The 27,122-nt window shown below is 39.9% G+C and overlaps 2 long non-coding RNA genes across 4 annotated transcripts; one reads left to right on the top strand and one right to left on the bottom strand.

Moving 5' to 3' along the window:
• Window positions 1-468: 468 nt before the first annotated feature.
• LOC106588495 (uncharacterized) lies at window positions 469-21,360 on the top strand. Of its 2 annotated transcripts, XR_006761724.1 has the most exons (4): window positions 469-587; window positions 3,574-3,786; window positions 4,078-4,430; window positions 21,299-21,360. It is a non-coding gene; the product is annotated as an uncharacterized lncRNA (long non-coding RNA). The 2 variants fall into 2 exon arrangements; XR_001324660.2 differs by lacking the exon at window positions 21,299-21,360 and having other exon boundaries at window positions 4,078-4,464.
• Window positions 4,363-26,322, bottom strand: LOC106588483 (uncharacterized). Of its 2 annotated transcripts, XR_006761721.1 has the most exons (4): window positions 26,141-26,322; window positions 21,891-22,118; window positions 21,246-21,598; window positions 4,363-4,377 (listed from the first exon to the last, which is right to left on the bottom strand). It is a non-coding gene; the product is annotated as an uncharacterized lncRNA (long non-coding RNA). The 2 variants fall into 2 exon arrangements; XR_001324659.2 differs by lacking the exon at window positions 4,363-4,377 and having other exon boundaries at window positions 21,212-21,598.
• Window positions 26,323-27,122: the final 800 nt, after the last annotated feature.

Below are 27,122 nucleotides of genomic sequence, written 5' to 3'. Positions count from 1 at the left end.
CCTTCAGCCAGAGCTCCAACTCATCACTTGCAGCTATCAGCACAGTGGCAACCAACCCTACCACTGACCCCGCTGCCTCTTCGGCTTCCAACGCAAACAGGAGAACCACTGCACATACTTTCAGTCTACGACCCTGCTACCAGCTGATCTGAGATCAGTTTTAATAAGCAAGCGAACAACAGCAAATAGATAGCAACTCAGAGGCTCTCACATGGTTGCTAATGTTTGCATTCCCAGGCTAATCATTGTTTTATTATTTTAGGTGATCAAACTCCCTTGATTGTCAGTGATTTACCTGTAAGGGTGTAGTTAAAGATATGGCCCTTTGAGATATAATACGTTTTAGTGCTTGACAAATATATTTCTCTTGTGACACCCATGTAGCTTCTCCGGAACTGAGTCATCCTCTTCAGTTCTCTAGAAAATAAACATTTAGCTGGAATGGATTGGGCTGAGAACTCCCCACCCTCCCTCTCTGTCAGCGTTACCCTATAAAAGCAGAGCCATCTCTCCGCTCTGCACTAGAACACCTGATTACTACAACCTTCAAGCGCGCCATCGCATCGAGGAAGAACACACAGACACAGGTAAATACATCATTTAAAATACATGCTTTAGGTTTAGGTTTAAAATCACTATTGGCCTCATGGTAATGACCCCAGGCTTAATTGCTACAGAGAGATGTGTGGGGACAAGATCATCCTTATGGTGACATACATGGGTGCCTGACTTTGTCTGAAATTGAATTTTAAAAATCCTGCAATTCTACACTGTTTCTTCACAGGACGAATCCATATTTATGAACAGAACACAACTATTTGTTCTTAGGTTCTGACACAATAAATAAAATTGAACTCCAGTACTTAAATGGAAAAAATATATATTTTATTTTTAGAACACAAGGACATAAAACAATATGTGCGAATTTATCTAGGCATATATGCCAACAGTTCACAAAAACAATGCCTAATTTATTATAACCATTACACATAACAAATCCTAATTGCTAAATTGACCCATATATATTCAGTCAATAAAAAGTGCCATTTGAAACCATAATCTTAACAGGTTATATTATGTCATGGAACACAATCTTCAAAAGGCAGTAACCTCAGCAGGCGTGTAACTGTAAAAGCCTAGGGCTGTACACCTTAATTAGCACCTTAATTGGGGAGAACGGGCTGGTGATAACGACTGAAGCGGAATCAGTGGAATGGTATCAAATATATCAAATACATGATTTCCAGGTATTTGATGGCATTTGTGCCGTTCCCGCCACTTTTATAAGCGTGTCCCCTCAGCAAGATATACAGAAATGGGGGATACTGTCAGTCTTGTATCAATATGATACCAAATATTATGATCTCAGTATCTAGAGCATCCTCCACTGCAATGGCATAGCCTTGTTTTGTTAATTTGATCATTTGTTAGATTTGTCTTATTTTTGGATACTACGTTTCTTCATAAAATGTCTTCAAATATATGTTTTAGTTTAATGATGTTATTGCCTATGTTAGGTTGCTTTTCAACACTAAGTCGAAGAGCCATGTATGCATTTATAAGTTATATTCTTCATGAATTAATGGGTAGCCTATTAATTTAAGTGATCAAAAATGGCTGTAAATATCAGAGTGGGCATTTCAATTATGAACGACGTGACACACCAGGATTTTATAGTCCTTTGTTCCTTACACAGTTCAGATATATCAAGTTAAAAAATCATAATGTAATATAATAGAATAGAATATTTTTCCAAATGAAAAAAGTTGGCAGTGAGAGGACATGCGTCTCCTTTTCAGGGTTACAACCCAAAATCTGTCTTCTTTTCAATATACAGGCGTGCGATTTTGTGTAATCTGCCTGTTCATTGGAATTTTCTAAATGGACAATTCCCATTGAAAACTGCATGGTGATGAATTATGGCCACAACATCTGGTGTTGAAAACAACAAGTAGACTGGGCTTAATGATTCTGATTAAAATATGTCCTTTATCAAACTAATGTTTTTGCAAATTGTTTTTAAATGTTTCCAGTTTATTCTTTTTTTTATCACTTTGATATAATGGAGTATTTTGTGTAGATTAGTCAAAATCCATATTAAATCAGATGTTCCTGTTTGTAACACAAAAAAAAATGGGAAATAGTCAAAGGGGTGTGAATACTTATATAGGCACTGTAATGAAACTGAACCTCAAGAGACTGTTGAAGCCACCAGTTGTCAGAGTCCCACAACTACTGACTGGTTCTCAACCTAGTTTTATTTTATTGTAAAACAAATGTGTTGTTAGTTTTAATAATTGAATTGTGCCTTATTTCAGATATTGTTACAGTTGTTGAATTTACATGCATATCTCTTTTTATGTTGACGGAATACAAGATAGCTGGAAGGGAGGAGTTGTTACATGTGATATAATGTGATATAGAATTTATCCTAGACACTACTTTGTTGTTACTGTGGAACCTAGAGCATTGATACTAATTGAGTACTGCGCCTACTAATGAATGTTCTGTGCTTGAACTTGAGTTTGATTGATAAACTAAAGTTAACATTACCTCCGTTTCAAGTAGAATTATTACTGTTTGTGTAGTAGTAAGAACACAACACCTAATGCCAATAAAATGACAAAACAGTAACAGAGAATAATGTACAATATGGCGAACTTAGCAAACTAGGCATTTGTGGTAAGTACATGGGGGGCCGCCATCTTCATGCACCTTCACCATTCTCAAATAAATTCTGAATTGACACCAACCCTTGAATCATTTAAAGACTTACAATTAGCATAAGGACCAAGACATCGCAAAAGACATGCAATGCCACTTAGTGCAATTGTGACTAATAATGATAAATTCCACAGATACACTTTGCTTATCGAGATCTGTGCTTTATGCAGATAGTTTGGATGAGGAATATTCTTTAATTTATTCAGTGGTGTAAAGTTCTTAAGGAAAAATACTTTAAAGTACTACTTATGACATTTTGGGAGGTATCTGTACCTTACTATTTATATTTTGTGACAACTTTCACTTCACTACATTTCTAATGAAAATAATGCACTTTTTACTTCATGAATTGTCCCTGACACCCAAAAGTACTTGCTACATTTTGAATGCTTAGCAGGACAGGAAAATTTTAAAATTCATACACTTGTCAAGAGAACATCGTACTGCCTCTGATCTGGCGGACTCACTAAACACACATTCTTTGTTTGTAAATGTTGTCTGAGTGTTTGAGTGTGCCCCTGGCTATCTGTAAAATAACAAATTGGTACCATCTGGTTTGCTTAATATGAGGAATTTGGAATGAATTACACTTTTACTTTTGATAAATAAGTATATTTTAGCAATTACATTTACTTTTGATAATTAAGTATATTTAAAACCAAATACTTTTAGACTTTTACTCAAGTAGTATTTTACTGGATTAATTTTAGTCATTTTCTATTAAGGTATCTTTACTTTTACTCAAGAATGACAATTGGGTAATTTTTCCACCACTGAATTGAATCAACTTAACCCTTAATTACCCTCTTTATCTCCCCCTCTCTTTCTCTCCTTTCTCTATCGTTGCAGCAATGGATTGTGCTTCAACTGTCGTCACTTCACATACCAACAGCAAAAACGACTGCAATAAAAAAAAAATTGTTGCCCCATGTCCTACTGAATCAGGCAAAAACATATCAGGTCAAAACATATCAGGCCAAAACATATCAGGCCAAAACATATCAGGCAGTGTGGGCGGAAGTATTTCCATTGGCAACCAGGACAATACCATCACTCATTCCGGTATGTAACCCTATCCAGCGGGAGGGAATCTTCATATGAATGAATAAATACATCAATTCATATTTTATTGTTTTGTGGCCATCCAACATGGGAATATAACACACATTGATATTAGACATTTCAAAGCATAAAGCAATTACATGTCCATACACATACACATTTCACAGCTCAGTTCCAGAACCAGCATAAAAAATGGTTTATTGTTGCTCATAGCAGGGTTCTATGCAAACTCCTAATACTGACAACCACATTTATTTCAGCACTGTCAATGACTCTCTCTCGTTCTCTTAGCTTAACAAACAACTCCCAGAAAAACTGTCGCACCCAGCATCACCATAGCCAACATAACAGGTGGCAAAGTGGGTCTCTACTACAAGGCAGAGAAGATGGCTCTCTGTGACCTCAGCGAGGGAAGTCAACTCAGGAAGGGCCACTCCATTCTCATCCTGGAAAACACCTTTAAGAAGACCCCTCTTCCTCCTCTATGTCACTGGCTTCCAAGTAGAAAGTGACAATACACACAGATTAAACTACATACAAATTATTGATTAAAAATAAAGAGAGAATAAATCTCAGATAAGTGAAAAAGTGCTACAAGATATACTTTGATTGTATGTTCAAATTCAGCAATGTAATCAATGTAGGTTTTTGACAAAAAAATAAATGGTACCAAACTGAGAAAATGTTAGTATGTGTTCTGTAAGATGTTATCATGAGTGTGTGTGTGTGTGTGATAACATTACATCACTGGGGTTGCCACCAGATATCCTACATACTGATACTAATTTTAACAAAGGTCAACAACACAATATTGTAATCAAAGTTTTATTTCTAAGGTTGAAGTCATGTTATTGCAAGACACTTACAGGGAGCACAAATATATATAGCAGAGACAAAGTCTGCACATTTCCTCATTACATTGGATTTGAAAATCAATTGAACTAGAATGTTAGATAAATGCAGTGTTTCCCAACTAAAGGTTTGATGATTAGTTGAATCAAGTGTGTTAGTGCTAAGGAAAAAACTAAAATACAACTACTTTCACGCCACATGGCTCTGTCCACCCACCCTACAATTCTGGAAAGAAACCATACACAAACTGTCCACCATTTTGCGTCACAGCATTCCACTCTTCCCATCCTTCTGCCTTCTTGGAGATCATCAGTCCATTTTTATTGCCTTAAAATATCACCAAGAAAACAATATTACTCAGCTAGAAAAACAGAAACTAAGTATGTTTGTCAATGGATTAACCTCCTCACAGACCACATCACAATGGGAAAATTATAGCATCCACCAAAGACTAAATTCAAACCTTCAACGAACACTGGACCCCACTCCTCTACTCCTTGCAGCTACCGCTGAGCTGATCCCACCCTAGTGTTTCCTCTACCACCCAAGTTGCTATTACTATTTATTTGTATACATTATATGGAGCAGCAGTTGAAAGGTACAACGTTTGATAGTTGATAGATGTTGTACAGTCAGGTCCATAATTATTGGTACTCTTGAAAAAGGTTAGCAAAAAATACTGAGCTATATTGAATGCAATTCTTTGGGGGAAATTGTATTCTTTTAAACTACCTGTTTTGAATACTCCAGCACACTCCCCTTGCGAGGTTAATTACACTGAGCCTTTAAAGAGAGAACACGTTGGGAGGAATTTTAGACCATTTCTCCAAATATAATCTTTCCAGATCCTTTATATCCTTTATCTTCTCTTATGGACTGCCCTCTTCAATTAAAACCACAGGTTTTTAGGGGCTCAAGTCCAGAAACTGAGATAGCCATTGCAAAATGTTGATTTTGTGGTCAATTCACCATTTATTTGTGGATTTTGATTAGTGCTTTGGGTTACTGTCTCGCTGGAAGATCCACTTGCTGCCAAGTGTCAGCCTCCTGGCAGTGACAACCAGGTTTTTGGCTAAAATATCCGGGTACTTGGTAAATTGCATGATGCCGTTGACCTTAACTGGGCCCCCTGGACCATAGGAAGCAAAATAGCCCCATAACATCAAAAATACACCCCTATTTTTTACCGAATGTATGAGCTACTTTTCTGCATATGTTTCTGTTTTTCAACGTCAAACCCGTCACTGGTGTGCGAGGCCAAAGAGCGCTATTTTCATGTCGTCTGACCATAGCACCGGTTCCAATCCAAGTGTCAATGCCGTTTTATCAAACTCCAGGCAGTGCTATGATCGGATGACAGAAGGCTATGGCCTTGTTATTCACAGAATAATTCCCGGGTTCTCATGTCTTATTACTTAAGTATTTGCATTATTTATTTTATGCAGTCTTTTTGTTTTCATCTTGATGAAGGGTGCCAATAATTATGGTCCTGACTGCATATACTGTAAATGTATTTGTATTGAACAGCGACAGAGCAACGTATTGAACATAGATCTCCAAGTCCAATGGCAAACTCGTTTCCTTCCCACTGCTTCAACTGGCAAGGGTTGTTTCATGTCCCCACGCTTCACTCTACCAAGTCTCTCACGTATACACACCTCTCCAATAGCCTCAGAGACACCATCCCATTCTGACACCAATGTAGCGAACAACAATGTAACATCCCTTGTGGGTCTTAAATCCAAGTTTTCCAGCCAGTAAGCAAACCCCTGCACCAATAGGGTTAACCAACTAAGGGAAGATTCTAACAAGCCTATACAAGCAAGGGTATTTAACATAAATTACATTGCTACATATTTTTATTGTCCTACGACATGGGGGATGGAAATGTCTAGTCATTTGAGGAAGTGGACAAGAACACCACTGGAGAGGACTACTCCAATGATATTGTTGCCAGGGCTAAATGGAACAGCAAGCCTGAAGGTAAATTAACCAGAACACTACAATTAAATGTGTACACAACCGTTGTATGGTCTCTTTCACCAGGTCACAAACAGTTGTTTTGTTAACATGACAATACGTATTTTGTGCTATATGTGAAATATAAAACGTGTGAGCGGACCAAGTCATTTGGTGTCACTCTAAAGTGGAAAGGTGGAATAAACGAGTCCAGAGTAGGTTTTCTTGATTCAACACAGTTCTCTATTGAGGGATTTCTGACAATACAAACACTCCAACACAGTCAATGAGAATCTCCAAAGGAACAACATACATCTTCTTTAGATGACACAGGATCACATTACAATTATCTTCAAACTATAACAACAATCACATATTCGTCACTGTCTTAATGGATCTTCTTGGATAGCACCTCTCTCTCCGTAGCCATTCTCCAGAGATAGTTTATCTTCCCCCCTTCTTGCTGGTTCCATCCTCTCTCTTGTAGGGGAAAGAGAATATCTCATTAGTACCGTCAGCTGTGCTTAATTGCCTCTGGTTACCTTGTCTCACATGCCTTGTTGGGCTACTATCCGTGAGCCCAGCCTGCCCTCTGGTGGTCCTTCCACAAATGTTTTTTAATAACATTTCTATTCTTGTGTCTGGATATCATTACTGTATTCAATAGGCTACTACAAATATACAGTTGAAGTGAAGTTTACATACAACTTAGCCAAATACATTTAAACTCAGTTTTTCACAATTCAAATCAAATAACATTTTATTGTTCACATACAAATGGTTAGCAGATGTTAATGCGAGTGTAGCGAAATGCTTGTGCTTCTAGTTCCGACTGTGCAGTAATATCTAACAAGTAATCTAACAATGTCACAACAACTACCTTATACACACAAGTGTAAAGGATGATGAAGAATATGTACATATAACTATATGGATGAGTAATGGCCGAACGGCATAAGCAAGATGCAGTAGATGGTATAGAGTACAGTATATACATATGAAATGAGTAATGTAGGGTATGTAAACATTATATGAAGTGGCATTGTTTAAGTGACCTGTGATACATTTATTACATGCAATTATTAATTATTAAAGTGGCTTGAGATTGAGTCTGTATGTTGCAGCAGCCACTCAATGTTAGTGATGGCTGTTTAACAGTCTGATGGCCTTGAGATAGAAGCTGTTTTTCAGTCTCTCAGTCCCAGCTTTGATGCACCTGTACTGACCTCACCTTCTGAATGATAGCGAGGTGAACAGGCAGTGGCTCAGGTAGTTGTTGTCCTTGATTGTGTGTGGAGCAGTTGCCGTACCAGGCGGTGATTCAGCCCGACAGGATGCTCTTGATTGTGCATCTGTAAAAGTTTGTGTGTTTTTGGTGACAAGACAAATTTCTTCAGCCTCCTGAGGTCGAAGAGGCGCTGTTGCTGTTGCGCCTTCTTCACCACGTTGTCTGTGTGGGTGGACCATTTCACTTTGGTCGTGATGTGTACGCCGACGAACTTGTGTACACCAAGAATACTAGAGCGTTCTTAGGAAACTATGCAACATTGCAACATTCTTAGGAAACTATACCAAAATTACGACCAGGAATACGACTTTCCCGAAGCGGATCCTCTGTTTGGTCCACCAACCAGGACAATGGATCAGATCCCAGAAGGCGACCAAAAACAACGGCACCACAGAAGGGGCAGACGGAGCGGTCTTCTGGTCAGGCTCCGTAGACGGGCACATTGCTCACCGCTCATGAGTACACTACTCGCCAATGTCCAGTCTCTTGACAACAAGGTAGACAAAATTTGAGCAAGGCTTGACTTCCAGAGAGACATCAGAGATTGTAACATTCTTTGTTTCACGGAAACATGGCTCACTCGGGATACGTAATCAGAGTTGGTACAGCCATCCGATTTCTTCACGCATCGCTCCGACAGAAACAAACATCTCTCTGGTAAGAAGAAGGGCGGGAGTGTATGCCTTATGATTAACGAGTCGTGGGGTGATCATAACAACATACAGGAACTAAAGTCCTGTTGTTCACCTGACCTGGAATTCCTTACGATCAAATGCCGACTGCATTATCTACCAGTACGGGGAAAAAAAGGTATGAAATGTATGCATTCACTACTGTAAGTCGCTCTGGATAAGAGCGTCTGCTAAATTAACTAAAATGTAAAATGTAAGAGAATTCTCTTCGATTATATTCACAGCCGTGTTTATCCCCCCCCAAGCAGAGAACCTCGACGGCCCTGAAAGAACTTCATTGGACTCTATGTAAACTGGAAACGACATATCCTGAGGGTGCATTTATTGTAGCTGGGGATTTTAACAAGGCTAATCTGAAAACAAGGCTCCCTAAATTTTATCAGCATAACGAATGCGCGACCTGGGCTGGAAAAACTCTGGATCATTGCTACTCTAATTTCCCCAACGCGTACAAATCCCTCCCTTGCCCTCCTTTCGGCAAATCTGACCATGACTCCATTTTGTTGCTCCCAGCCTATAGACAGAAACTAAAATAGGAAATGCCCATGCTCAGGTCTGTTCAACGCTGGTCCGACCAATCTGATTCAAGAATGCTTCGATCACGTGGACTGGGATATGTTCCGGATAGCATCGGACAACAACATTGATGTATACGCTGCTGATTCGGTGAGCGAGTTTATCAGCAAGTTCATCGAAGATGTGGTACCAACGGTGACGATTAAAACCTTCCCCAACCAGAAACTGTGGATTGATGGCAGCATTCATGCAAATCTAAAAGCGCGAACCACTGCTTTTAATCATGGCAAGGCGACCGGAAACATGACCCAATACAAACAGTTTAGCTATTCCTTCCGCAAGGCAATCAAACAAGCTAAGCGTCAGTATAAAGACAAAGTAGAGTCGCAATTCAATGGCTCAGACATGAGACGTATGTGGCAGGGTCTACAGTCATTCACGGACTACAAAAAGAAAACCAGCCCCATCACTGACACCGATGTCTTGCTCCCAGACAAACTAAATCCTTATCCCAGTCTGCTGTTCCCACATGCTTCAAGAGGGCCACCATTGTTCCTGTTCCCAAGAAAGCTAAGGAAACTGAGCTAAACGACTATCGCCCCGTAGCACTCACTTCCGTCATCATCATGAAGTTCTTTGAGATACTAGTCAAGGATCATATCACCTCCATCCTCCCTGACAGCCTAGACACACTCCAATTTGCTTACCGCCCCAATAGGTCCACAGGCGACGCAATCACTGTCCAACTGCACACTGCCCTAACCCATCTGGACAAGAGGAATACCTATGTAAGAATGCTGTTCATCGATTACAGCTCAGCATTTTACACCATAGTACCCTCCAAACTCGTCATTAAGCTCGAGACCCTGGGTCTCGACCCCGCCCTGTGCAACTGGGTCCTGGATTTTCTGACGGGCTGCCCCCAGGTGGTGAGTGTAGGAAACACCATCTCCACCCCGCTGATCCTCAACAATGGGGCCCCACAAGGGTGTGTTCTCAGCCCTCTCCTGTACTCCCTGTTCACCCATGACTGCGTGGCCATGCACGCCTCCAACTCAATCATCAAGTTTGCAGACGACACTAGAGTGGTAGGCTTGATTACCAACAATGACAAGACGGCCTACAGGGAGGAGGTGAGGGCCCTTGGAGTGTGATGTCAGGAAAATAACCTCACACTCAACATCAACAAAACAAAGGAGATGATCGTGGACTTCAGGAAACAGCAGAGGGAGCACCCCCCTATCCACATTGACGGGACAGTAGTGGAGAAGGTGGAAAGTTTCATGTACACAATTCCTGACATTTAATCTGAGCAAAAATTCCCTGTCTTCGGTCAGTTAGGACTTTATTTTAAGAATGTGAAATGTCAGAATAATAGTAGAGAGAACTATTTATTTCATCACATTCCCTGTGGGTCAGAAGTTTACATACACTCAATTCGTATTTGGTAGCATTGCCTTTAAATTGTTTAACTTGGGTCAAACCTTTTGGGTAGCCTTCCACAAGCTTCCCACAATAAGTTTGGTGAATTTTGGCTCATTCATCCTGACAGAGCTGGTGTAACTAAGTCAGGTTTGTCGGCCACTTGCTCGCACACACATTTCAGTTCTGCCCACAAATCTTCTATAAGAGTGAGGTCAGGGCTTTGTGACTTTCTTGACTTTGTTGTCCTTAAGCCATTTTGCCACAACTTTGGAAGTATGTTTGGGGTCATTGTCCATTTGGAAGATCATTTGCCACCAAGCTTTAACTTCCTGACTGATGTCTTGAGATGTTGCTTCAATATATCCACATAATTTTCCTGCCTCATGATGCCATCTATATTGTGAAGTGCACCAGTCCCTCCTGCAGCAAAGCACCGCACAACATGATGCTGCCACAGCCATGCTTCACATCTGGGATGGTGTTTTTCGGCTTGCAAGCCTCCCCCTTTTTCCTCCAAACATAACGATGGTCATTATGGCCAAACAGTTCTATTTTTGTTTCATCAGACCAGAGGACATTTCTCCAAAAGTACAATCTTTGTCCCCATGTGCAGTGGCAAACCGTAGTCTGGATTTTATATGGCGGTTTTGAAGCAGTGGCGTCTTCCTTGCTGAGCCGCCTTTCAGGTTAAGTCGATATAGGACTCGTTTTACTGTGGATATAGATAATTTTGTACCCGTTTCCTCCAGCATCTTCACAAGGTCCTTTGCTGTTGTTCTGAGATTGATTTGCACTTTTCGCACCAAAGTACATTCATCTCTAGGAGACAGAACGCTTCTCCTTCCTGAACGGTATGACGGCTGCGTGGTTCCATGGGGTTTATACTTGCGTACTATTGTTTGTACAGATGAACGTGGTACCTTCAGGCGTTTGGAAATTGCTCCCAAGGATGAACCAGACTTGTGGAGGTCTACAATTTTTCTTTCTGAGGTTTTGGCTGATTTCTTTTGATTTTCTAATGATGTCAAGCAAAGAGGCACTGAGTTTGAAGGTAGGCCTTGAAATACAAGACAACTTATGCTCATTGATAAGGTGGTGAGTCCATTGAGTCTCTCTTGACTCATAGTAGAGCACACGTAGTTTGTGATGAGTTTGAGCTTGGAGAACTGTCCACTTGCCACTGTCACCGGGAGTGCGAGAAGAACTCTCAGGGCAACAAGGGCATCGGGATACAAGGAGGCCATTTGGTGTCTGGATATGTATTCCAGTGCATCGAGTGGTTTTGCCTCACTGTCCAGTCTCCTGCTCAAGACTTTGAGCTCCTTACATAGATATTTTGCGTCGATGTTCTCTTCAAGCTGCGTAAAGTGCTTGTTGATGGACTGGATAACAGAATCAAGAATCTGATTAAAGAAATGTACTTTGAATTTCTGCTGAGGGTCAGTCACAAGCTCATCTTCTCCCTCATAGCCAGACTCTCTTTCTTCCTGGGACAGACTGTGGGCTGCACTGGGAAACAGGGCTCAACACCCATCTCCTCTGCCAACTCTTTTGCGCTTGCTAATGCGCAAGCAAAATCTGCATCGTAGTGGTTATCTTGGATGAATACCCTGGTTGAGTTCAATTGAGCCACTGCTATTGAAACGTTAAATCTCACCGCCTGCAAACTCTTACTGGTGATGTTCACCTCGAACAAGATGTCATACCAAACGGCCACTGCGCACATAAAGCCAAAGTTGTTCATCTTGGCGGCAATGCTGTTTTCCTCCAACCTTGTTTTAGCACCACAGCTGCCTGTGAGCTTGGTGTCGTTGGCGATCGACAACAGGGAATTATATATCTCCCCGAGTTGGTAACACACGGGTTTCACAGCCTCCACCCGGCTCTCCCATCTCGTGGCGCTGAGGGGTTTCACTGTGAGTCCATCTTTTACGTCCCAGCGGTGCGTAGATCCGGATAAAAATGTATAAATCTCTTGGATGGTGTTAAAAAACTCAGTCGCCTCCAAGCAACACAATGCTGCATCAGAGGGAACCAGTTTCAGCCAGTGTGCGCTGCACGGCACAAAAAAGGCCCTCGGATTGATATCCTGCACACTCTACTGAACTCTGCTGTGCCTCCCCTGCATATTCGCCCCGTTGTCATACTCCTGCCCTCTCATGTCCATGATGGCGATGCCATGTTTCTGTAGTTTTGAGATGAGCAACTCGGTCATGCCCGCCCCCGTTGCGTCAAGCAGTTCACTAAACTCCAGGAAGTGCTCTCTCGTGCGCACTGACCCATCATCCTCGGTTGAAACAAAATGCACCACCGTGGTCATCTGCTCTGTTTTGCTCTTGTCTGGTGTGCAGTTGTTATTGGAATTTCCGAATGCCAAATATAAAAATGAACAATCAATAAGCCTTGACTAATCCCCAATGTTTGTAAAACACTGGGTTAAGAATAATTAGGCAAGGACTCAGCTTTCTGCAAAAGGTCTGTACAGTTTATTCAGAGAACGTTCTTCCGTCCATTTTACAGAACATTATATACCAGGCTCCTCATTTACGCACACACATTACATACTAACATCAAGAGTTAATTGTCCTCTTCCCCAGAACTCTCAAAACCGTAAATCCTGGTCCTGCCGACATTTTTAGTACTCTGAGATTAGGGAAACCTGGAGGGTTCAAGCTAGGTCAGGTCAACCACAGTTTAACAGTTGATGTTTACTTAAACCCACAGACACCAATTCCTCTCTTATCCTAGTCAATCTCATGAGATTTATGCTTAACCCTTTAGTTACTCATTCTACAGGCTATATAGACCATATCCCTAAATTCAGGGTAGAATTATTTAATCATTACTCTCAAGCAGGAATTCCTTTAACAGTAGTCCAAAATTATAGAAAAATATTTGGCTGCTTTTAGCGCACTGCACACTGTCTGCTCGATTTCTTGTGCCAACATGTCAATTATTTAGTTCTTGATTCTTTTACCGAGGTAGTGCACATGTGTTTCTTTGGAGTGCACGCTCCATACTTGCTTCTTCGTGATTCCATCAAAAATACCCAGCATTTCCACAAGTTCCCATTATTTGGCTCGTTCAGCCTGTCCGTGGTCCCACGTAACGCAATGTTCTGGGTGGCCATTACGCATATCAGGGCTATGAGCCTCTGCAGCACCTGCTGCCAGTGGAGAGTCTCTCCGTCAATAGCCTGCTGGGGTTGGGCATTGATAGTTTGCTTGGACACCAGCCTGATCTCCAGCTCCTTCCACCTCTGGGAATTATCTAGGTGGTCATGCGACTTGTCATGCGAGCTGAGGAGGTGGCACAGATTCTTCCAGTCTCTGATTCCATCCCTGACCAGCGCAGATTTGTACTCGTGTGAAAAAGTTTACAACAAAAACAGAATGCTGAATTGTTGTGATTGGAATAGACAAGCCATGGTCTCTCCATTCTCTCCCGTTTGCCATCCTCCTATTGTAGTGGGCCAACAAAAGCTTTTGTTGCCCCTCATCTCTTGGGAAATTCCCCTCCTTATCCTGATTTGGCCCAGGCTGCACTAACAACATATCCCATAAAGATCCATTCACATATTTTGGCCACTCACCGGGATCTTTTTATGTTTTTTGTCTGGGAGTCGGATTTAGCAGCAGCACCCCCACTGTCATCGGGGACGGGTCTTTTAAAGGTAAAAATCTGTCGTTCTGCCCTTGAACAAGGCAGTTAATCCACTGTTCCTAGGCCGTCATTGAAAATAAGAATTTGTTTTTGACTGACTTGCCTAGTTAAATAAAGGTCAAATAAAAAAATAAAAAGATAGTAGGGTCTTCGCCGCTGTGGCATGGCCTGGTGCAACCACCTGTTCTTTTCCAGCCAGAGAGCTGTCATCATCGATGGAAGTGCAAGGCTCGGACTCCTCCGGGTTGCCCTCTTCGCTGCTAGAATCAGCGAACAGGGGCTCGTTGTTCTCGGCGAAGTTATGGCCTGTCCTCGGAGGCTTGTCATTCTCCACACCGGCTGATGGACATTGCTGCACGCTGATACATTTCAGCAGCGAATTTATTTGGTTTAGAGATTGTGCCTCTTTTCTCATTCATTTTTTTGGATACTCGCTTCCTGATAGTTTTTGTCTTTTAGACATGCTGGCAAATTGTTTCAAATCTCTATAGCTTACTTTTAGTGAAAATGATATCCACTAGTAGTACAGCTAGCTAACGTTAACAGGCTAGGTTAGGCTGCCTTATTCACTAATCGTGTCTGTCACACATAAACATAAAAAACAATGCAATCATTTAATTGGCAGATTCGTTTTTATTAATGTTTCACAATTGGATAATCCCATATAAACACACACATCACCATAGCTACCAAACATAGTGGAAGTCAATTTCCACCTTTTCCGTGTACCCCAAGGGGTTCTTCAACAAAATGGCCACAACATTTTCGGCAGCATAAGCCATTCTACCATTCTAGCGGAGAAAACTGTACACTTACGATGGTAGCTAGGTAGCTACTGAAATTTGCAAAGATAACTTTAAAAAAGTGTATGCTTTTGCTGCCAGGAAGGCCAGGCATGTCAACTTGTCTGAATAAAAGGTAAGCGTTGATCATACACTCGCATTAATTTGTAAGATTACTAAATTATATATCACCTATTTACTTTAGTAGTCTATTTAAATAAATAAAAATACAATCTCGCTCTCTCACTCTCTTTCTCCCCTCTAGCTCTGTCTCTCTGATGATTTCATTTCTGGACAGCTACCGAGAGAAAACGTTGCTGACTGCAATGCAGCACCAAAGAAGAGGAATGAGGCCACTTTAGGCAGAGACTAAATAAATAAATGTTGAAACAGATGTTGGTCAATCAAATTCATTATGTAAATAAACAATTCGTTAAGGCTGGATCATTGACATAAAGCTTATTCTACACTGCTCCAGCGAAACAAAGCCCGCCATGCATTTATGAAAGCAATTGCTTCTAAAGCTAAAATGATCTCTCTTTTTTACAGTTCTACAGGAATATTACAATATTTGTTAAATATGTTATATAAAAGTGTTATTTTATTGTAACAATTGTGGGGTCGTGCCATGTGTGATAACAGGTGTCATATTATTAGTAAGAAACTCCTACTTTAGGCAGCTGGCTGCATAGTGATAGGAACATTGTAACTCTCCGATGCATGGGGTAAAATTCCCTTCTGCCTGGGACCTCCTATATGTGCACGCGTGCACCAACATTTTCTATGGGCATAATCATAGATTTACATATGTAAAATTGGAGCCTATCTGTTTGACAGACACAATTATGCTATCCATAGATGTCGGTGTAGCCAAATACTCCAATACTGTCGTATGCACTGATTAAATACCTCAGTGTCTGGGAAGGGCTTGGTGTGTTTGGTTAAAACCAGGGATCGAATTGAGTGAGGAAAAGGCAAAAAGGATATCTATTGTTTGTTTTATGTTTTGAAATACATACATGAAACATATCCAAATTATATCATGCGTTCTGTAACAATGCTTAACTCGGTGTTGACTTATGGTAGAAACAAGCTCTACAATGCCCGCGAAAGACGTGACTTTGAAGCATATGAGGATATTGATTACTCTCTATGACATTCTGAAGCTGAGCTGCAGCCTATAATATTCGAGGAGATAAAAAATGACTTTGCTATTCTGTCCCTATTGATTGAGCTTTTCTCTTTCTGAAAAGAGAAGATGTTTGTTTAAACCCAGGCAGCTTTAAGGGAAGCACTTCTGTTGTTGGCTTACACAATAGATAAGTAGCCAGCAGCTGAAGCTTACATTTTTTTGCGTCGGTAGAGCATCTGTCTGGGTGGAAAGGTAACTTTTGAAAGTGTCATGCTTAGATTCACAAGGATGTCTAAGATGTAATTATTTGCAAACAGTGTTGCAAACAAGACACTCTGGTTTGAAATGGAGAAATATGGTAAGAATGCCTATTTCTCTGTCTATTATTCTCTGAAAATTATTTACAGTTAGAAATTGTAAATCTGACATGCTCTATGGGATGAAAACTAGACTATTTTTAAGTCTAGGCTACTAATAAGAGCAGCTGCATATAGTTACATCCTATGCGCCCTGTCCATCTGGTCAGGGTAAACTAATTGGTAACGTTATGTATTTGTAGTCCATTTGTGTGTCAGGAGAAAATGTGAACGTGATCAAATTTAGTTTACAGTTGAAGTCGGAAGTTTACATACACTTAGGTTGGAGTCATTAAAACTCGTTTTTCATCCACTCCGCAAAATTCTTGTTAACAAACTATAGTTCTGGCAAGTCGGTTAGGACATCTACTTTGTGCATGACACAAGTAATTTTGCCAACAATTGTTTACAGACAGATTATTTCACTTATAATTCAGTGTATCACAATTCCAGTGGGTCAGAAGTTTACATACACTAAGTTGACTGTGCCTTTAAACAGCATGGAAAATAATGTCATGGCTTCAGAAGCTTCTGATAGGCTAATTGACATAATTTGAGTCAATTGGAGGTGTACCTGTGGATGTATTTCAAGGCCTACCTTCAAACTCAGTGCCTCTGCTTGACATCATGGGAAAATCCAAAGAAATCAGCCAAGACCTCAGAAAGAAAAATTGTAGACCTCCACAAGTATGGTTCATCCTTGGGAGCAATTTCCAAATGCCTGAAGGTACCATGTTCATCTGTACAAACAATAGTATGCAAGTATAAACACCATGGAACCACGCAGCCATCATACCGTTCAGGAAGGAGACGCGTTCTGTCTCCTAGAGATGAACGTACATTGATGTGAAAATCAGTCCCAGAACAACAGCAAAGGACCTTGTGAAGATGCTGGAGGAAACAGGTACAAAAGTATGTATATCCACAGTAAAACGAGTCCTATATCGACATAACCTGAAAGGCCGCTCAACGAGGCAGAAGCCACTGCTCCAAAACTTCCATATAAAAGTCTAACTACGGTTTGACACTGCTCATGGGGACAAAGATCGTACTTTTTGGAGAAATGTCCTCTGATCTGATGAAACAAAAATAGAACTGTTTGGCCATAATGACCATCGTTATGTTTGGAGGAAAATGGGGGAGGCTTGCAAGCCGAAGAACACCATCATGTTGGTGCATGGGGGTGGCAGCATTATGACGCTTAGCTTGTTTGATTGCCTTGCAGAAGGAATAGCTACACTGTTTGTACTGGGTCATGTTTCCGGTCGCCTTGCCATGATTGAAAGCAGTGGTTCGCGCTTTCAGCTTTGCATGAATGCTGCCATCAATCCACAGTTTCTGGTTGGGGAAGGTTTTCATAGTCACCGTGGGTACCACATCTTTGATGAACTTACGATCCTTGTCCTGGGTGGTGGTCCAAACAGAGGATCCGTTTCGTGAAAGTCGTATTCCTGGTCGTAATGTTGGTATAGTTTCCTAAGAATGTTGCAATGTTGCATAGTTTCCTAAGAACGCGAAGCGAGGCGTCCATCACTGTCGGCGCCAATCTAGTATTCTCGGCATATACAAGTTCCTCGGCATACAAGTTCCTCGGCGTACACATCACGAACAAAGTGAAATGGTCCACCCACACAGACAGCGTGGTGAAGAAGGCGCAACAGCAACAGCGCCTGTTCAACCTCAGCAGGCTGAAGAAATTTGGCTTGTCACCAAAAACACAACTTTTACAGATGCACAATCGAGAGCATCCTGTCGGGCTGTATCACCGCCTGGTACGGCAACTGCTCCGCCCACAATCAAGGACAACAACTGTCTCAGCCACTGCCTGTTCACCTTGCTATCATCCAGAAGGCGAGGTCAGTACAGGTGCATCAAAGCTGGGACTGAGAGACTGAAAAACAGCTTCTATCTCAAGGCCATCAGACTGTAAACAGCCATCACAAACATTGAGTGGCTGCTGCCAACATACAGACTCAATCTCAAGCCACTTTAATAATTAATAATTGCATGTAATAAATGTATCACTAGTCACTTAAACAATGCCACTTTATATAATGTTTACATACCCTACATTACTCATCTCATATGTATATACTATACAATCTACTGCATCTTGCCTATGCCGTTCGGCCATTACTCATCCATATATTTATATGTACATATTCTTCATCATTCCTTTACACTTGTAGTTGTTGTGACATTGTAAGATTACTTGTCAGATATTACTGCACAGTTGGAACTAGAAGCACAAGCATTTCGCTACACTCGCATTAACATCTGCTAACCATTTGTATGTTTTATTTGATTTGAATTGTGAAAAACTGAGTTTAAACGTATTTTGCTAAGGTGAATGTAAACTTCTGACATCAACTGTATATTTGTAGTAGCCTATTGAATACAGTAATGATGTCCAGACACAAGAATAGAAATGTTATTAAAAAACGTTTTATATTTCACATTTAGCACAAAATACGTATTGTCATGTTAACAAAACAACTGTTTGTGACCTGGTGAAAGAGACCATACAACGGTTGTGTACACATTTAATTGTAGTGTTCTGGTGAATTTACCTTCAGCCTTGCTGTTCCATTTAGCCCTGGCAACAATATCATTGGAGTAGTCCTCTCCAGTGGTGTTCTTGTCCACTTCCTCAAATGACTAGACATTTCCATCACCCATGTCGTAGGACAATAAAAATATGTAGCAATGTAATTTATGTTAAATACCCTTGCTTGTATAGGCTTGTTAGAATATTCCCTTAGTTGGTTAACCCTATTGGTGCAGGGGTTTGCTTACTGGCTGGAAAACTTGGATTTAAGACCCACAAGGGATGTTACATTGTTGTTTGCTACATTGGTGTCAGAGTGGGATGGTGTCTCTGAGGCTATTGGAGAGGTGTGTATACGTGAGAGACTTGGTAGAGTGAAGCGTGGGGACATGAAACAACCCTTGCCAGTTGAAGCAGTGGGAAGGAAACGAGTTTGCCATTGGACTTGGAGATCTATGTTCAATACGTTGCTCTGTCGCTGTTCAATACAAATACATTTACAGTATATGCAGTCAGGACCATAATTATTGGCACCCTTCATAAAGATGAAAACAAAAAGACTGTATAAAATAAATAATGCAAATACTTAAGTAATAAGACATGAGAACCCGGGAATTATTCTGTGAATAACAAGGCCATAGCCTTCTGTCATCCGATCATAGCACTGCCTGGAGTTTGATAAAACGGCATTGACACTTGGATTGGAACCAGTGCTATGGTCAGACGACATGAAAATAGCGCTCTTTGGCCTCGCACACCAGTGACGGGTTTGACGTTGAAAAACAGAAGCATATGCAGAAAAAGTAGCTCATACATTCGGTAAAAAATAGGGGTGTATTTTTGATGTTATGGGGCTATTTTGCTTCCTATGGTCCAGGGGGCCCAGTTAAGGTCAACGGCATCATGCAATTTACCAAGTACCAGGACATTTTAGCCAAAAACCTGGTTGTCACTGCCAGGAGGCTGACACTTGGCAGCAAGTGGATCTTCCAGCAAGACAGTAACCCCAAGCACTAATCAAAATCTACAAAGAAATGGTGAATTGAACACAAAATCAACTTTTTGCAATGGCCATCTCAGTTCCTGGACTTGAGCCCCTAAAAACCTGTGGTTTTCATTGAAGAGGGCAGTCCATAAGAGTAGATAAAGGATATAAAGGATCTGGAAAGATTATATTTGGAGAAATGGTCTAAAATTCCTCCCAACGTGTTCTCTCTTTAAAGGCTCAGTGTAATTAACCTCGCAAGGGGAGTGTGCTGGAGTATTCAAAACAGGTAGTTTAAAAGAATACAATTTTCCCCAAAAAATTGCATTCAATATAGCTCAGTATTTTTTACTAACCTTTTTCAAGAGTACCAATAATTATGGACCTGACTGTACAACATCTTTCAACTATCAAACATTGTAACTTTCAACTGCTGATCCATAATAATATAATGTATACAAATATATAAATATATATAATGTATACAAATAAATGCTAATAGCAACTTGGGTGGTAGAGGAAATACTGGGGTGGGATCAGCTCAGCGGAAGCTGCAAGGAGTAGAGGAATGGGGTCCAGTTATCGTTGAAGGTTTGAATTTAGTCTTTGGTGGATGCTGTATTTTTCCCATTGTGATGTGGTCTGTGAGGAGGTTAATCCATTGACAAACACACTTGGTTTCTGTTTGTCTAGCTGAGTAATATTGTTTTCTTGGTGATATTTTAAGGCAATAAAAATGGACTGATGATCTCCAAGAAGGCAGAAGGATGGGAGAGTGGAAGGCTGTGACCCAAAAGGGTGGGCAGTTTGTGTATGGTTTCTTTCCAGAATTGTAAGGTGGGTGGACAGAGCCATGTGGCGTGAAAGTAGTTGTATTTTAGTTTTTTCCTTAGCACTAACACACTTGATTCAACTAATCATCAAACCTTTAGTTGGGAAACACTGCATTTATCTAACATTATAGTTCAAATGATTTTCAAATCCAATGTAATGAGGAAATGTGCAGACTTTGTCTCTGCTATATATATTTGTGCTCCCTGTAAGTGTCTTGCAATAACATGACTTCAACCTTAGAAATAAAACTTTGATTACAATATTGTGTTGTTGACCTTTGTTAAAATTAGTATCAGTATGTAGGATATCTGGTGGCAACCCCAGTGATGTAATGTTATCACACACACACACACACTCATGATAACATCTTACAGAACACATACTAACATTTTCTCAGTTTGGTACCATTTATTTTTTTGTCAAAAACCTACATTGATTACATTGCTGAATTTGAACATACAATCAAAGTATATCTTGTAGCACTTTTTCACTTATCTGAGATTTATTCTCTCTTTATTTTTAATCAATAATTTGTATGTAGTTTAATCTGTGTGTATTGTCACTTTCTACTTGGAAGCCAGTGACATAGAGGAGGAAGAGGGGTCTTCTTAAAGGTGTTTTCCAGGATGAGAATGGAGTGGCCCTTCCTGAGTTGACTTCCCTCGCTGAGGTCACAGAGAGCCATCTTCTCTGCCTTGTAGTAGAGACCCACTTTGCCACCTGTTATGTTGGCTATGGTGATGCTGGGTGCGACAGTTTTTCTGGGAGTTGTTTGTTAAGCTAAGAGAACGAGAGAGAGTCATTGACAGTGCTGAAATAAATGTGGTTGTCAGTATTAGGAGTTTGCATAGAACACTGCTATGAGCAACAATAAACCATTTTTTTATGCTGGTTCTGGAACTGAGCTGTGAAATGTGTATGTGTATGGACATGTAATTGCTTTATGCTTTGAAATGTCTAATATCAATGTGTGTTATATTCCCATGTTGGATGGCCACAAAACAATAAAATATGAATTGATGTATAAATTCATTCATATGTAGATTCCCTCCCGCTGGATAGGGTTACATACCGGTATGAGTGATGGTATTGTCCTGGTTGCCAATGGAAATACTTCCGCCCACACTGCCTGATATGTTTTGGCCTGATATGTTTTGGCCTGATATGTTTTGGCCTGATATGTTTTGACCTGATATGTTTTTGCCTGATTCAGTAGGACATGGGGCAACACATTTTTTTTTATTGCAGTCGTTTTTGCTGTTGGTATGTGAAGTGACGACAGTTGAAGCACAATCCATTGCTGCAACGATAGAGAAAGGAGAGAAAGAGAGGGGGAGAGAAAGAGGGTAATTAAGGGTTAAGTTGATTCAATTCAGTGGTGGAAAAATTACCCAATTGTCATTCTTGAGTAAAAGTAAAGATACCTTAATAGAAAATGACTAAAATTAATCCAGTAAAATACTACTTGAGTAAAAGTCTAAAAGTATTTGGTTTTAAATATACTTAAGTATCAAAAGTAAATGTAATTGCTAAAATATACTTATTTATCAAAAGTAAAAGTGTAATTCATTCCAAATTCCTCATATTAAGCAAACCAGATGGTACCAATTTGTTATTTTACAGATAGCCAGGGGCACACTCAAACACAACATTTACAAACAAAGAATGTGTGTTTAGTGAGTCCGCCAGATCAGAGGCAGTAGGATGTTCTCTTGACAAGTGTATGAATTTGACAATTTTCCTGTCCTGCTAAGCATTCAAAATGTAGCAAGTACTTTTGGGTGTCAGGGACAATTCATGAAGTAAAAAGTGCATTATTTTCATTAGAAATGTAGTGAAGTGAAAGTTGTCAAAAAATATAAATAGTAAGGTACAGATACCTCCCAAAATGTCATAAGTAGTACTTTAAAGTATTTTTCCTTAAGAACTTTACACCACTGAATAAATTAAAGAATATTCCTCATCCAAACTATCTGCATAAAGCACAGATCTCGATAAGCAAAGTGTATCTGTGGAATTTATCATTATTAGTCACCATTGCACTAAGTGGCACTGCATGTCTTTTGCGATGTCTTGGTCCTTATGCTAATTGTAAGTCTTTAAATAAGACAAGGGTTGGTGTCAATTCAGAATTTATTTGAGAATGGTGAAGGTGCATGAAGATGGCGGCCCCCCATGTACTTACCACAAATGCCTAGTTTGCTAAGTTCGCCATATTGTACATTATTCTCTGTTACTGTTTTGTCATTTTATTGGCATTAGGTGTTGTGTTCTTACTACTACACAAACAGTAATAATTCTACTTGAAACGGAGGTAATGTTAACTTTAGTTTATCAATCAAACTCAAGTTCAAGCACAGAACATTCATTAGTAGGCGCAGTACTCAATTAGTATCAATGCTCTAGGTTCCACAGTAACAACAAAGTAGTGTCTAGGATAAATTCTATATCACATTATATCACATGTAACAACTCCTCCCTTCCAGCTATCTTGTATTACGTCAACATAAAAAGAGATATGCATGTAAATTCAACAACTGTAACAATATCTGAAATAAGGCACAATTAAATTATTAAAACTAACAACACATTTGTTTTACAATAAAATAAAACTAGGTTGAGAACCAGTCAGTAGTTGTGGGACTATGATAACTGGTGGCTTCAACAGTCTCTTGAGGTTCAGTTTCATTACAGTGCCTATATAAGTATTCACACCCCTCTGCCTATTTCCCATTTTTTTTGTGTTACAAACAGGAACATCTGATTTAATATGGATTTTGACTGATCTACACAAAATACTCCATTATATCAAAGTGATAAAAAAAAAGAATAAACTGGAAACATTTAAAAACAATTTGCAAAAACATTAGTTTGATAAAGGACATATTTTAATCAGAATCATTAAGCCCAGTCTACTTGTTGTTTTCAACACCAGATGTTGTGGCCGTAATTCATCACCATGCCGTTTTCAATGGGAATTGTCCATTTAGAAAATTCCAATGAACAGGCAGATTACACTAAATCGCACGCCTGTATATTGAAAAGAAGACAGATTTTGGGTTGTAACCCTGAAAAGGAGACACACGTCCTCTCACTGCCAACTTTTTTCATTTGGAAAAATATTCTATTCTATTATATTACATTATGATTTTTTAACTTGATATATCTGAACTGTGTAAGGAACAAAGGACTATAAAATCCTGGTGTGTCACGTCGTTCATAATTGAAATGCCCACTCTGATATTTACAGCCATTTTTGATCATTTAAATTAATAGGCTACCCATTAATTCATGAAGAATATAACTTATAAATGCATACATGGGTCTTCCACTCAGTGTTGAAAAGCAACCTAACATAGGCAATAACATCATTACACTAAAACATATATTTGTAGACATTTTACTAAGAAACGTAGTATCCAAAAATAAGACAAATCTAACAAATGATCAAATTAACAAAACAAGGCTATACCATTGCAGTGGAGGATGCTCTAGATACTGAGATCATAATATTTGGTATCATATTGATACAAGACTGACAGTATCCCCCATTTCTGTATATCTTGCTGAGGGGACACGCTCATAAAAGTGGCGGGAACGGCACAAATGCCATCAAATACCTGGAAATCATGTATTTGATGTATTTGATACCATTCCACTGATTCCGCTTCAGTCGTTATCACCAGCCCGTTCTCCCCAATTAAGGTGCTAATTAAGGTGTACAGCCCTAGGCTTTTACAGTTACACGCCTGCTGAGGTTACTGCCTTTTGAAGATTGTGTTCCATGCAGGGGCGGAAATCCCGGGGGTGACGGGGGGGACACGACCCCCCCACCCTGGGAAAGATATGATTTGTCCCCCCCAATATCACTGAAACATAACTATGTAATTTAAATAATATTAACAATACGCAATGAAAGCAATTGTGCTGATTATAGACACTTAATAGCGCGTTTTTAAGTTTCAAAAGATTGTGACCTCCCCGCTCTTTGCCTCACAATGGTGTGATCCACTGCCAGTTCCTTAGTTTGCACGTAACTGCCGTGAGGTTCATCCAGTCAATCGCGCACACACACACTAGCTGAATATGCAGAGCTAGCGCGCAAATATTAACTATTAAGCTAGCTAGTACCTATTCCATTTATGTGGCGTCGTCAAAGATGGAATCAGCATGCAGATGATGTAAGTTAGTGCTTCAAAGTCCCTGTGATAAGGTTAGCGATAAACTCAAGTCCAAACTGAACAGAACTACACTCTCTTCTACCATTGTCTTAAATATATTTAATGGTCTCGTTGCAAAAGCTAAATTGTCGCAAGGGAACTTTTATTTATTTATTTTATTTCACCTTTATTTAACCCGGGTAGCAAAGATTATAGCAAACACCACTGAAACTGAATTGGTGCTCGCTAGCTTTGCAAATTCAGCTATTGTTGGAAGCCAGCCAATTTGAAACAAACTATTAAAATTACAAAAGGTTGCAGCATATGTTGTGTAAATGGTGAACTCATACAGCTGTCAACTCTTGTCATTTTAATCCGTTTCACATTTGCTAGCTACCTTGTAGATCGAAGCCCAAATAGAATGATAGAAGATGATAGAAGCCCTATGGTATTGCTGTTGTGATTAGTTGTGTAGTTTTGGGTACCGGTAGTTAGGAGTACGGCAAACACCTTATTTCTTTGGTTCCTCAATATACATTTACCATATTACAATGTAGGCTATGTGTTACAGCACTACTTTTGGTGTCCCCCTCAGGAATTGCTCTTGAGAAAATTTAATGTAATTGTCCCCTCCAAAGTGGATATCAGATTTTCGCCCCTGGTTCCATGACATAATATAACCTGTTAAGATTATGGTTTCAAATGGCACTTTTTATTGACTGAATATATATGGGTCAATTTAGCAATTAGGATTTGTTATGTGTAATGGTTATAATAAATTAGGCATTGTTTTTGTAAACTGTTGGCATATATGCCTAGATAAATTCGCACATATTGTTTTATGTCCTTGTGTTCTAAAAATAAAATATATATTTTTTCCATTTAAGTACTGGAGTTCAATTTTATTTATTGTGTCAGAACCTAAGAACAAATAGTTGTGTTCTGTTCATAAATATGGATTCGTCCTGTGAAGAAACAGTGTAGAATTGCAGGATTTTTAAAATTCAATTTCAGACAAAGTCAGGCACCCATGTATGTCACCATAAGGATGATCTTGTCCCCACACATCTCTCTGTAGCAATTAAGCCTGGGGTCATTACCATGAGGCCAATAGTGATTTTAAACCTAAACCTAAAGCATGTATTTTAAATGATGTATTTACCTGTGTCTGTGTGTTCTTCCTCGATGCGATGGCGCGCTTGAAGGTTGTAGTAATCAGGTGTTCTAGTGCAGAGTGGAGAGATGGCTCTGCTTTTATAGGGTAACGCTGACAGAGAGGGAGGGTGGGGAGTTCTCAGCCCAATCCATTCCAGCTAAATGTTTATTTTCTAGAGAACTGAAGAGGATGACTCAGTTCCAGAGAAGCTACATGGGTGTCACAAGAGAAATATATTTGTCAAGCACTAAAACGTATTATATCTCAAAGGGCCATATCTTTAACTACACCCTTACAGGTAAATCACTGACAATCAAGGGAGTTTGATCACCTAAAATAATAAAACAATGATTAGCCTGGGAATGCAAACATTAGCAACCATGTGAGAGCCTCTGAGTTGCTATCTATTTGCTGTTGTTCGCTTGCTTATTAAAACTGATCTCAGATCAGCTGGTAGCAGGGTCGTAGACTGAAAGTATGTGCGGTGGTTCTCCTGTTTGCGTTGGAAGCCGAAGAGGCAGCGGGGTCAGTGGTAGGGTTGGTTGCCACTGTGCTGATAGCTGCAAGTGATGAGTTGGAGCTCTGGCTGAAGGCTTTGCCACACACCTGGCACACATTGGGCTTCTCACCTGGGATAGGAAAGCAGAGGTGAAGTTCACTATTTTATAAGTTAAAGGGGCAGTGCGGTTGTTAGGGTGTTAAATATCCATATTGACGATGGCGGTGTTTTCCACATGTATGTACAATAAGCCCAATATCTGTCTCTCATATCGCTTTAGTCCACTAGGGACCATTCATTGCATTGTGTTAGTAACCAATAACCAACTATTTGTGTGTTTATGTAATTCTGTGTGATTATTTAGTTAGTTAGTAAATAAATAATTAAGCCAATTTGTGTATCGCTGGTTCATCATTTATGCTTGGGTTCGTGCAGATATCTAAGGATTTTGCGACATTCAGATTGAGACTGATAGAAGGTAAACAATTA

Source organism: Salmo salar, chromosome ssa02 (genome assembly GCF_905237065.1).
Source record: "Salmo salar chromosome ssa02, Ssal_v3.1, whole genome shotgun sequence".
NCBI lineage: Eukaryota > Metazoa > Chordata > Actinopteri > Salmoniformes > Salmonidae > Salmo > Salmo salar.
This window is presented reverse-complemented; position numbering and strand designations above follow the sequence as displayed.